We start from the raw sequence: 11,697 nt of genomic DNA on the forward strand, positions 1-11,697 counted from the left end.
CCAAGGTTTTCACCGTTCGCATCATCTCCAATTCTATAAATATCATAAAATTCAGGTAATATATCAATCCCTACTAACTACAAATTCTAAATAAAATTAATCCCGGTACATTAATTATTAGGACAAATTTTAATTCTGTTTATTCATAATCTGAAGCTATTACTACTAATTCAAGACCATAGAAGTATTCATCTTTACCTCAGTTGCTACTTTTTCAACGTAGTAAATTCATGAATTTATGCATTGTGAAAAACATTTTAAAAATTTCTATAACTTCAGTGTGGGAACGAAATAGAGTTTTTATAGATAGGGAATTTGGGTGATTTTTCAATAGACAATAAACATATTGTTAATAGGTATATTTATCGGGCACTCTATATGATAAAGAAAACATTTAATTTCAATATAATTATATAAGATTTAATGGAAAGTTAAAAGATATTTTTGTGAAGATCCTATCGCAGAGGGAAAATCACAACTTCTCATCCGTTATTTCGTTAAAAATGCAATCATATAATAGCACCAAATTTAAAAAAGGGTTTCTATGCCGTGACCAGGATTCGAACCTGGGTTATTGCGGCCACAACGCAAGGTACTAACCACTATACGATCACGGCTATCCCCTACACATTCCCTACGTTTCAATTTCCTCTCAAGATATAAAAATTTTAATTGAGATAGAAATAAATATCAAATAACTGAAGCGCGACCATTCGTGAAGGCGGGTTCACACGGGAGTATGTTTCCCTGTTTGTCGCGTTTCGTCTGCTTGAAACAGAGGTGCAAAAGGAAAAGTATCAGATGGTAAAAAGACAAGAGACCAAATTCTTCATATGGAACAAGTCTGAAGACGACGTCACGGCTGGATACCCCGTTAAAGATACTTCTCGCACTTGACAATGGTATAATTTCTTTCAAAAAACACAAATCCTCACCTCTCGTAGAAATTAATTACGCAAATAATTTTTCCCCTTATCGATCTGGGATGGCTAGTTGGCAATTGTGACCATTATTTAACTACTACGAATCTACTTTAACCGACTGCTGTGAGTACGCTACAATTGGAATTTGTGGGTAGGGATGAAATAAGGATATTTATTTAAAAATTCCAAAAGACCAAATTTTAAGAACTACTATATTCGCGAGAAATAACTTTGAGCACTTTAGGGCTCGTCCGTCAGATAAGAAATTTTACGTTCATTTCCTTTTTATCCATATCCGAAAATTATCCGAATAAAAACTTAATTGTTGCATATTAAATCGTAACAAATTCGTGAATATTATCGATAAACAAACACTTAATCGAATTTTTTATGATTAATTGAAATGTTGGCGGTTAATTTATTCGTTTCCCCGAGCACTAGAGCACTTTCGCGATATTAGAATACTAGCCGAGAAGACCGCCTTACAGGCGGGCCCTCAGCTAGTTGTGTTTCGAGGCACTCCACCCCAGTACGCCCCCGCAACCCCCTTTTACCCATGCGATTATTTCCGTGGCACCCTTTTCCCCATAGTCGAACCACCGCAGTAAGACCCCCTCCCCGTTTTTCCATGCGATAATTTCTATGGTACCTTTTTCCCCAAAGTAGAACGACCCCAGTAAGGCCCTTCCTCCCCTTTTTTCCCATGTGAGAATTACCGGGGTACCCCAGGTAAGGACCTTTCTCCCCCTTTTCCCCATGTGATAATTACCGGCCGGGGTAACCCCTCCCCATTTTTCCCATGTGATAATTACCGGGGTACCCACCTTCCCGTTTTTCCCATGTGAAAATTACCGCGGTACCCTTTTCCCCATAGTAGAACCACCCCAGTAAGGCCCTTCCTCCCCCTTTTGCCCATGTGATAATTACCGTTGTACCCCCTCTCCACTTCAAATTGTAATTCCGACATTTTAACTGAGATACATTTCCAGAATAACCATAGATTTGCCTCGTCGTCATGGTGAGTACGTGCAGCAAGCCACATCTTTTTGGTTTTATTTTTTATCACTAGGAGCGCTTATCTTGTTTTCGAATGAGGTATATTTTACGGGGTCGATTAAGTTGGCCCCCCTTTTTTGGTTTCCCAGAAAATTTCGCTTTTATGCCCCCACAATGCGACAAAATGCGAGATGCGGCTTAACCATTATCGAGATATAATTAAAATTAAAAGGGGGCTAAATTAACGTCAGCCCCCATAATTTCGTTATTCAACCAGGATACAATATCATGGCCACTACATGTCAATGCAAAGAAATGCCACAGATATAATTTTGATTGCGAAAAAATAGTTTCTGAGAAAATTAATAGAGAAAGTGGGGGGGGGGGCTAACTTAATAGTAACTCCCCCATATTAATTCATAATTTTAATTAACCTTAATATATACGCCAATGCGAATTAATGCGACACTAATTTTAACGAATGCGCTCAATTAGGTTATGAGATAATAGACAAATGAAAAAAGGGGGCTAATTTAATGGCAGCCCCCCCAATTTAAAAAAATAAGTAAAACATTACGTCCTTAACGCCAACCAATGCGACAATCATTTTTCCAAATGCGACATCAATAGAAATAGTTCTTCCTAACCAGATTGTAATATGAGCAATAATAGATAAAAAAGGGGGCTAGTTTAATGGCAGCCCCCAAAATATAATAAAAAGTTTAAAAAAAATAATTTGCGAGTTTAACGCTAATGTTAACCGAAACAGAGGTAATTAATTTTTTCTTAAACAATTCATTGAAAATGACGTTTACAATTGTATAACTTCCCTAAAAGATTCCAACGCCCTCGGAATCGATAGTTTAACTTCGGTTATTATTAAAAAGATAAAAAATAATGTAATAAAACCTATAACACATATTACTAATCTAAGCTTAATAACGAGTACCTTCCCTTCTTTATGTAAAACGGCCCTTATCACACCTATTTTTAAAACCGGCGATACAACAATTGTATCTAATTATAGACCAATATCTGTACTAAACTGCCTATCGAAAATTATTGAAAAATGTGTCAAGTCACAATTAGATAACTATTTATCGAAATTTGGTTTGCTTTCAAAAAATCAGTTTGGATTTCGGAAAGGGCTAAGTACTAACGATGCATTGTATACCTTTAATAGTTTTATTTTAAACGCAATAGACTCAAACCATAAGGTTCTTGCTATTTTTTTGGACCTAGCCAAGCCCTTTGACACGGTGTGTCACTGGCGACTATTTGATAAACTAAATTGTATCGGTGTCAATGGCCACGCACTACAGTGGTTTAAAAGTTATCTCCAGAATAGGAATGCGAAAGTAAAAATAAATAATAATTTAAGTAATAGCGAAGTCTACCATTTTGGGGTCCCTCAAGGGACAGGACTAGGGCCAATTCTTTTTACCATTTACATTAATGACCTACTTGAAAGGAGAATTTCAGATCTTACTGTTGCGTTTGCCGATGACACTGTGCAACTATTCGTTGGAGATTCCTGGGCAGAGGTTTTTAAAAAAGCTAATTTAGGATTTATGGATACTAAAAATTGGCTTGATGTAAATTTAGTGAGTTTAAATGCAACAAAATCCAACTATATAACTTTCTCACTAACAAAAGCCGGCGAAACTTCTCTTGATGAATTGAAACTCCATGAAAATATAAATTGTGTCTTACTTCTAAATAATGATGCATGTACATGTCCAAAAATTACAAAAGCAGATTCAGTAAAATATTTGGGTATAATTGTCGATAGGCATTTAAAATGGTCGGACCACATAAAATATGTATAAAAAAGATTACGTTCTGCATTATTTGGTTTAAGTTTGTTTAAAGATTTTTTAGATTTATCTACCATGCGTATAGTTTACTTCAGTTTAATACAATCAGTCTTAAACTATGGTTTAATATGTTGGGGTGGAGCATATAGTACCCACCTTGACATTGTTAAGACTCTACAGAATCGATGTTTGAGACTATGTCTAAAAAAGAACTGGAATTACCCGATTATCGATTTATATAGTGAATTTCGTGTATTAACGCTTAAACAATTATTTTTTAAATATATTATTAAATTACTTTAAAAATAATATAGTCGGAAAACAATGTAATCAAGAAAATACTAACACAATGAAAACCAGATTTAAAACTGAGGAGAAAAAAACCTTACCTTTTTATAAAAAAACAATATCTAAGAAAAATGCAGATTACCTCGGCCCTAAACTATATAATAACTTAGATTTACATATAAAAAAAGCTGAAACATTTCAAGATTTTCTTCGGGAAATTAATGCAATTTTTAAAAATATAGAATATATTAATGGCTTAGAGACACTAAATTAATTTAAATTAAATTAGATGGCCGAATACCTCACCGATTTATATTGTGCAACAAACCTAAGATGGCACACTTTGCAAATTTGTATATGTATATAAATTGTAAATTCCAAAATTGTGTGTTACAAATAAATAAAATAAAAAAAAATTAACGCGACAATCGTTTTTTAAAATGCGACATCAATAGAAAGAGTATTTCCTAACCAGAATTTTTTTTATCAGATTTAGAAGAAAAAAAAAACAATCTAAGGAGACGGCAATCAAATTAATGCAACACTATTTTACACGAATTCAACCAATTAGGTAAAGTAAAAAGCTAATTTATTGGTAGCCTCAGAATATTAAAAATTGAAAAAAATTATGTTTTTAACGCGGACCAATGCGACAACACCTTTATTAATTGCGACAATATTTAATACCTGCGAAACTTACTACTAAATGCACTCCATTTTTGTTTTAGAAGCTATAGTTTTATTCAAGAAAACTGATAGTACCGACTGCGTATGATCACGAATCATCTCTATTCGAAAACGACATCTGGGTGACTGCTTGCGACATCATTTTATTGAATGTGACCTTATTTTAAATGAATGGGACACCATTTTAAATGAATGCGACATCAGTTCAAGTGAATGCGACATCATTTTAAGTGAATGCAACATCAATATAAATAAATGCGACATCAATATAAATGATTGCGACATCAAAATAAATGAATACGACCTCATTTTAAATGAGTGCGACCTTATTTTAAATTAATGCGGCAATTTTAATGCGAAACCATAAAATGAATGCGACATCAATATTAATGAATGCGATATCAATATAAATGAATGCGACATCAATATAAATTAATGCGATATCAATATAAACTAATGCGATATCAATATAAATAAATGCGACATCTATATAAACGAATGCGACATCAATATAAATGAATTCGACATCAATATAAATGAATGAAAGCGTTATAGTATGTAAATCAATTATTTGACAGTATTTCTAAAACGCATGTCACTCGTGAATTTTTATATAAAATGTATATAACAGGAATAATTTTATATAAGCATGAGAATTGTCAGGTGTAGTATTTGAGTTACTAATATTAACCATTGTCTGTTTTGATATTCAAAACAATTGTGTTTTTTTAAATAAAAAATAATCTTTTTAAAATTGTCTTTGGATTTAAGCTCATACATACATTAATGATAAAGCTCAATCATTTATATTGATGTCGCATTCATTAAAAATAAAGCATTCAAAATAAAGTCGCATTCATTTATATTAATGTCGCATTCATTTATATTAATGTCGCATTCTTTTATATTAATGCCGCATTCGTTTATATTAATGTCGCATTCGTTTATATTAATATCGCATTCATTTATATTAATTTCGCATTCATTTATATTGATGTTACATTTTTATATTGATGTCGCATTCACTTAAAATAATGTCGCATTCATTAAAATGATGTCGCAAGCAGTCACTCAGATGTCGCTTTCGAATAGTGATGATTCGTAATCATACGCAGTCGGTACTATCAGTTTTCTTGAATAAAACTATCGCTTCTAAAACACAAATGGAGTGCATTTAGTAGTCAGTTTCGCAGGTATTAAATATTGTCGAAATTAATAAAGGTGTTGTCGCATTGGTCCGCGTTAAAAACATAATTTAAATTTTTTTTCAATTTTTAATATTCTGAGGCTACCAATAAATTGGCTTTTTCTTTACGTAATTTGTTGAATTCGTGTAAAAAAGTGTTGCATTAATTTGATTGCCGTCTCCTTAGATAGTTTTTTTTCTAAACCTGATAAAAAAAACTTCTGGTTAGGAAATACTCTTTCTATTGATGTCGCATTTTAAAAAACGATTGTCGCGTTAATTAGCGTTAAACTCGCAAATTATTTTTTTAAACTTTTTTATTATATTTTGGGGGCTGCCATTAAACTAGCCCCCCTTTTTGTATCTATTATTGGTCATATTCCAGTCTGGTTATGAAGAAACAGTTCTATTGATGTCGCATTTGAAGAAATGATTGTCGCATTGGTATGCGTTAACGACTTAATTTTTTTATATAACTTATTTTTTTATATTTTGGGGGGCTGCCATTAAATAAGCCCCCTTTTTTCATTTGTCTATTATCTCCTAACCTAATTTGTCGCATTCGTTAAAAATAGTGTCGATTTAATTCGCATTGACGTCTCTTTATATTAAGGTTAATTAAAATTATGAATTAATATGGGGGTTACTGTTAAGCTAGCCCCCCCCCCCCCCCCACTTTCTCTATTAATTTTCTCAGAAACTATTTTTTCGCAATCAAAATTATATCTGTCGCATTTCTTCGCATTGACATGTAGTGGCCATGATATTCTGTCCTGGTTGAATAACGAAATTATGGGGGCTGACGTTAATTTAGCCCCCCTTTTAATTTTAATTATATCTCTATAATGGTTAAGTCGCATCTCATTTTCTTGCTGTCGCATTTTGTCGCATTGTGGGTGCATAAAATTGATAGAGAAATTTTCTGGGAAATCAAAAAAGGGGGGCCAACTTAATCGACCCAATTTTACGTCGCACTACACATAGCTGTCAGTACCTATTTCAATTATATGTCAAAATCATGTAACATAATTATAGACTTATGAAATAAATGCATTAATTGAATATTTGAATAGTGTTGGCCCTGTGGGAGAGAAGCTCAGAGAACTTTGGTTTTTAAATATATTCCACCAATTTCAAATTATTTATATTCAGATTTAAAGACAATTGAATTGTAGTTTTTCTCTACGAAGGTTTTCCTCAATCATTGTCCTCTTTGGAATGCAACCAGTGGAATGCCACTTCGAGACAAATGGCCAACCACGACAAAGCGACTCCACAAATCCAAACTTTGATAATTGGCCACAAGAAGCGAATTGTTGTTGGTTTTGGTGGAATCCAGGCGTCAAATGCTTCTATTCGATTAACTTCAAAATCGAAACGTCGCTCACCATTTGGTCGCAGATTAGCCTCCATGCACCACAACACACTGGAAATTATTAAATGGTTATTAATGACGTAGTTAATTTCATAGACTAATTTGCCAATAGCTTACATGGAAACAACATCTAGAGCAAGTATTAATGCTTTTATATAAACTAGATGGTGCCAACTTAAATGTTTTAACGTAAGTGAAATAAAAATAAAATTGTAACACTGTTTTAAGTAATGAATTATATAAAAACTATAACCAAAGTTAACGCTACCCATATGAAAGGATCTTTCCTCTTGTCATTTGGTTTTGGTCAATTATATTCATTTATTTCATCAAAGACAAAACATTCTCAGTCACGAATCAAAATTGTCAGAAATAGTTATTCTAAGGGCTACCACTTAAAAAAAATTATTACCAGAAGTATGTAATAATATTATTTACATCGGGCTCTTTCTCCATATACTATTGTCGAGCTAATGTTATTTTCCGAACACAGACTCGCACATGATTTCTTTTCGACAAGCTCAAGTGACAATCATTTTGGACCCTTACAGAATGTCGAGATTTTCTTTAACGGAGGCCGGAACCGCGTTGGAGAGGAACAGATGACGAGTGACGAGGAAGTACTCTTCTTTGCCCATGTAGACGTTTTTGCAGAAATAGCTGTTCTTGCGCAAATAAGCATATTTCACATCGAACGTGAAGCAAGTGGAACGGACGGATATCGTCTCACGCAATTTGTAGCTCGTAACACTCTTCGATCGCTCGAAGAATTTACTGATCTTTTCGGGTCGACTTTCTTTCTGCAAAAACAACGTTCGTGATTATTTTCCTTAGTTGTTATAAAAATGTGCGCTTAATAGAATCAATGAGATACTGGGTCACGTTGATTAGCATTTAAGGGGAGTGTCCTATTGGCAGACCGTGAGGTGGATTGGGAGCTACAGAATCGATTCCACAAAGTTTAAATAAATACATTCTTGATTCACTGAAAGAAGTGAACTAGAAAAGGAATGACGAAATTTTCGTCGAAAATCACTGGTATTGAAACTGGGTAGTTATCGTTCAAAATATTCTATCGCATGCGTTACTTGACCCAAAAACAAACTTCTTAATTATGTTAAATAAGGTTTTTTATAACATAATTATTAAATAATTTAATCATAAAAATCAGATAGGCTAAAACCCCAGGCACCACCCTAGGTCCAAGTCATATATCGACTTATAAAGCCCTTTAGCCATGTGGCCTGGTTACAATGCGTAGGAGGGTGGTAGCAAGCCCTTCATGCCACGCGAGCCAACAGCTCCCTACACTAACTATTGCCGTTAACCTCTAAAGGTTTTTGTAGAAGAACTCTGAGAAAACCCCTTTAACCAATGAAGAGAGAGCTTGGAAACTCAACGTAGAAGGAGTAACTACGAATTTTCACCCAGTGCCACAAGTTGGGATCAAACCCGGCTCCTCTGCTTGCGAGGCGAAAGCGCTAACCACTCCGCCAGCCCACGACCGCTACCTTTCGGGAAACGCGAAAGCATACAGCGCATCACTATGTTACTCCCTCTTACGATATGAAATTTAAATATTGCAATATAATTTAGTTTTCTCCGGATGAAATAAGCTTATAAAAATCAAAATACGTCATATTTTGTCCGCGAAGGTAAATTTTCGAGGCGAGTGAAATTCACAGCGTAGGAAAATGAATACTTCTCAGATATATATTTAATAATTCTAGTTTTACCGATTGCTCGCCGTATCCGAGTAGGTACTCATAGATGACATCAATGTCGTTGCGAGTGACCAATTGAGAAATGGTATCGATGAGTTCGACTCTGGTAGTGGCTAACTCTCCTTTCAAGTTAGCGAGGTACGATCTATTCAGAACAATCCCCGCACCCAGCAGCCAACCGGACATCAGCAGTTTGGACGGTACGTTTCGTGTCAAGTCCTTACCAGCTGCTCAAGGTAATATAATAAAAGTACATATCAATTTTAAAAGCGAATGCTTTTATATTTCACTCCACAAAATTAAAAATATTGATTTTTCCCCAAAAATTACACGAAGGTTTTTAGATTTTACTTTAAAAATAAAAAACGAAGAATTTAAGATTGTGATTAATAATAATAATAATAATCAGGCATTACTTTAGGTCCAAGTCATCTAGCGACTTTTATTGCCTTTAATTCAAATAACATTCCCTACTAGCCAACAGCTCCTTAGACTAACTATTACCGTTAACCTCTACAAGTGTTAATGGAAAGACGAAACCAAATAACTCTGGGAAAAACCCGTTCGGCGTTTTCATTTTTGAAACTTAATAGAAAGACTTAGATTTTATTTCCAAATCACAGCTAGGACTTTTAAAATTTTCGTTCAAAAATAAGAAGCTGAGGCTTTATTTAACAAATAATCTTTAAAATATTACGATTCATGGCAAGATGCGAGATGAAAAATAAGAATGATTGGGACATTTTGGTAAATGTCCCTCCAGCGTGGGCTATCTCGTCAAAAATGAACGTTGCTAGAAAAGCTAGAAGCAAACACGAAAGCAGAAAGATCATCCAGTTGATGGCACCCAGTCCTTCGCGAGGAAGCAGCAAACGATGGCTTCCGGCTGGCCTGTCCAAACAGGAGAAAATTCTGGCGCTCACGGATTGGAAAGACGGACTGACGTGCATCTTTAATAGGTCCTTTTCCAACTCGTCGCTCGAACTTATACCAAAATAGACGTCTATAATCTGAAATTATTTGATTGATATAATGTGTCGTATAACAAATAAAGATAATATTTCACGCGAGAGAAGATTCCCTCTAGGTCATTAAAACTAGGAATATAATACTGCGTATTTCCATCCTCCTAGATTAAAATGAAACGTTTTATAGCAGGCTCTACGTTAAATCAGGGATATATACGACTGGAAGGTTTCCGCGTATCTGCTTAACGAGGTGAAATACCAAAATTTCCCTCTATGGAGCTATTCACCTTTTTAAACTCTTTTCTCGACAAAATTCGATTCGATTGTCTCCATCTGACCTATTTCGCCCCGCATTATTTTATTCTACAGAAAAATAGTTTGGAAAAATTAGCGAGAGCCAGCGATGGTACGCGTTTGAAAGAAATAACATCAGCAGTATACGGAAAAAGATTCTTCGCTCTCAGCTATTTGCTATGGAGATCATTACAACCAAAAATAATCAAAATAATTATCATCTCGTTATTGAACAACATGACCAAGAATTTCGAACTGTGCTCGGCGAACAAAAATATTTAAAAAAGTACTAAAATCGTGAAAGTACAATTTTTGTTATCATTCTAATTAACTTGATTTTCTGTTACTCACGGAAAAACAGGCATTCAATTTAATTTTTTTACAGTATAAATACTTCGAATTAAATTTGAAGCTATAGTTGTCTATTTTTAAGAACAGCGCCCCCTCCTATACAGGGTGGTTTTTTTTTTTGCTCGAAAAAGTTTTTTTTTTAAACTATGTTTCTAGAAAGTTGAAATTGGTACGTCATACATGCTGGGGGACACTCGCTGACAAAGTTTCATCGATTTCGGAAATTATTTTCACATTTTTCCAAAGTATGTACTGTACACTTAACAGATATTTCGTCAAACGCACCTTTTATTCAGGGGTTAGACCTTAGTCACTTTAAGCATTTTAATTTAAAATAAAACTATGAAATAGGTTGCGAATATGACTAAATGTAGGCATAGAATAAACAACTACATGGACGCGTTCGTAGCTTAATAAACGAAAATAATGTATAAAGGTAAATGAAAACCGCTCGTTCATTTTGTTTAAAATGTAATGCATGCTGTTTTTTACATCATTGTGAGATTTAATCTTGGTAATAATGCCTTAATATTCTAGAGCAGATCGTACGGAAATAGTTCCCATTTACTACGCAGAAGGTGGTAGAAATCTAAGAAGAGTGAGGGAGATTTTCCAACAACGTCACCCGGATGGAAGACCGACCGTATCTTCAGTGAGGCGAGCTGTCAATGACTTTCTGCAATATGATAATGTAGAACCTACATTTCGAGGTGTGTGTCAGCGTAATTACGTACTTTGTTGCGTACCCGCGGCAAGTGCTGATTTGGGGTGTAGTAAAACACGTGTATGGAAAACATTACGTCCACATAAGTACCATCCTTACAGAGCTACGCTTAACCAAGGTTTAGAAGATGGAGAAGCTCAACGACGGCTGGACTTCTGCAGCTGCCTGCTGAATTCTGTGGATAACGACAATCAATTTATCCGCAACGTTTATTCTCTGTTGAAGCTTCGTTTTCGAGAGATCGGCCTTATAATCACCAGAATCATCACTTTTGGCAAGGCTAAAATCCACACTGGTGGTTTGAACACCGTCATCAATTTCAGTTCAATTGAACGTTTGGGTTGGTTTAGTAGGAAACCGTCTT

The 11,697-nt window shown here is 34.7% G+C and overlaps 1 non-coding gene across 1 annotated transcript; it reads right to left on the minus strand.

Annotated features, from left to right (window-relative positions):
- Positions 1 to 545: 545 nt before the first annotated feature.
- TRNAH-GUG (transfer RNA histidin (anticodon GUG)) lies at positions 546 to 617 on the minus strand. The gene has a single exon. It is a non-coding gene; the product is annotated as a tRNA-His (tRNA).
- Between the last annotated feature and the right edge of the window lie 11,080 nt (positions 618 to 11,697).

The sequence above is a fragment of the Leiobunum rupestre genome, chromosome 4 (assembly GCF_980474605.1).
Source record: "Leiobunum rupestre chromosome 4, qqLeiRupe1.1.hap1, whole genome shotgun sequence".
NCBI classification, from domain to species: Eukaryota; Metazoa; Arthropoda; class Arachnida; order Opiliones; family Sclerosomatidae; genus Leiobunum; species Leiobunum rupestre.